Below are 2,105 nucleotides of genomic sequence, written 5' to 3'. Positions count from 1 at the left end.
TACTTGTCTTAACGAATGGTCATTAGGTTCCTCACCTGTCTCCTCGCCTTGAGCTAGATACAATTCTGTCATCTCCTCTTGTATAATTTCCTGAAAAGAGTCTTGAGTAATATGATCAATAGAGTCAATAAAATAACATGAATTATCCTATTCCCTAGAGAATCTCATAGCATCGTAAATTTTAAAGATAATCTCCTCATCACCTACTCTAAGTACCAATTTATCATCACCCACATCGATTACAGCTCTAGCAGTGGCTAGAAATGGGCACCCTAAAATTAAGGGTACTTCTACATCTTCATCCATGTCAAGAACAACAAAATCAACAGGGAATATAAATTTATCTATTTTTACGAGTACGTCTTATATAATACCCCTAGGATATTTAACAGATCTATCGGCTAATTGAATACTCATCCTAGTAGGTTTAGGTTCCCCAAGACCAAGTTGTTTGAACATTTTATATGGCATCAAATTAATGCTAGCGCCTAAATCAGCTAATGCTTTTTCAACATTCTGACTAACAATTAAGCAAGGAATAGTAAAACTTCCTGGATCTTTTAGTTTAGTTGGCAGCTTATTTTGGAGTATGGCTGAGCACTCCTTGTTGAGTTCTACTATAGATAAGTCCTCAAACTTCCTTTTATTTGTTAGAAGCTCCTTCAAAAATTTTGTGTAGGTAGGTATCTGCGAGATGGCTTCAACAAAAGGTAAGTTGATATGTAATTACTTAAAAAGTTCAAGAAACTTACTGAATTGTGCATCAATGCGATCTTTTTTCAATTTTGCTAGATATGGAACTGGTGGTTTATATTCCTCTGGCACTGGTTTGTCATTATTTTTGGGTTTTTCTTCCCTCATTTCGCTTTCCACGGCTTCTTGCACTAACTTTTTGTCAAATTCCGCTAACACTTTCCCACTCCTTAGTGTAACTGCTTTGACATGCTCTCTTGATTTCGTGTTACTAAGTAAACTTCCTAGTGGTCTTTCCGAGATCAGTTTGGATAGTTGGCTTATCTGAGTTTCGAGCCCTTGGATCGATGCTTGTTGATTCTTAAGTGCTGTCTCGGTGTTCTGGAAACGAGTTTCTGACACCGATATAAACTTTGAGAGCATCTCTTTAAGGTTTGGCTTCTTTTCCTGTTGGTAGAGTAGTTGCTGGAAACCCAGAGGATGTTGTGGTCTTTGATTTCCTTGGCCTTCCCGGGAAAAATTGGGATGGTTCCTCCAACCTGCATTGTAAGTGTTACTATAAGGATTGTTTTAAGGTCGAGGATTATTACCCATGCAGTTTAATTGCTTGTTATCCATGCTGTGGCCATAAGGTTGATATTCTGAATGGTTTGTTCCATCTCCACTTGATTCGCACTTCATTACTAGGTGAACCTGTGAAGAACTAAGAAAACCATCAATCTTTTTATTTAAGAGTTCTACCTGATTAGAGAGCATGGTGACCGAATCAACGTTATAAACGTCAGCTGTTTTCGTTGGCTTTGTCCTCATGACTAGCCACTGATAATTATTCAGTGACATCTCCTTTATAAACTCATAGGCATCTTCAGGTGTTTTATTATTGATGGTTCCGCCAGCAGCTGCGTCAACCATTTGTCGAGTCGAAGGATTCAGGCCATTATGGAACATTTGAACCTATAGCCAAAGCGGTAACCCATGGTGGGGGCATCTTCTCAAAAGGTCCTTGTATCTGTCCCATGCATCGTAGAGTGTTTCTAAATCCATCTACACAAAAGAAGAGATATCATTACGTAATTTAGCCATTTTAGCCGGCGGAAAATCTTTTAGTAAAAATTTTTCGGTCATTTGTTCCCAAGTAGTAATTGACCCTCGTGGTAACGAGTTCAACCACTGTATAGCTTTGTTCCTTAATGAAAAAGGGAATAACTGAAGACGAATGGCATCATTAGAAACGCCATTGATTTTAAATGTATCGCAAAATTCCATAAAGTTTGCCAAGTGAACATTGGGATCTTCATCCTGCAAACCATCAAATTGAACAAATTGTTGTATCATCTAAATAGTGTTAGGTTTTAATTCAAAAGTATTTGCAGCTACAGCAGGTCTAACTATGCTAGATTCAGTTCCTGTTA

At 37.9% G+C, this 2,105-nt stretch overlaps 1 non-coding gene across 1 annotated transcript; it reads left to right on the top strand.

Moving 5' to 3' along the window:
- Window positions 1-1,663: 1,663 nt before the first annotated feature.
- Window positions 1,664-1,770, top strand: LOC121210149 (small nucleolar RNA R71). Its single transcript, XR_005905277.1, has one exon. It is a non-coding gene; the product is annotated as a small nucleolar RNA R71 (small nucleolar RNA).
- The last annotated feature ends 335 nt before the right edge of the window (window positions 1,771-2,105 follow it).

Source organism: Gossypium hirsutum, chromosome A11 (assembly GCF_007990345.1).
Source record: "Gossypium hirsutum isolate 1008001.06 chromosome A11, Gossypium_hirsutum_v2.1, whole genome shotgun sequence".
Classification (NCBI taxonomy): domain Eukaryota; kingdom Viridiplantae; phylum Streptophyta; class Magnoliopsida; order Malvales; family Malvaceae; genus Gossypium; species Gossypium hirsutum.
Note: the sequence above shows the minus strand (reverse complement) of the source record. Positions and strands in the feature narration are given on the sequence as shown.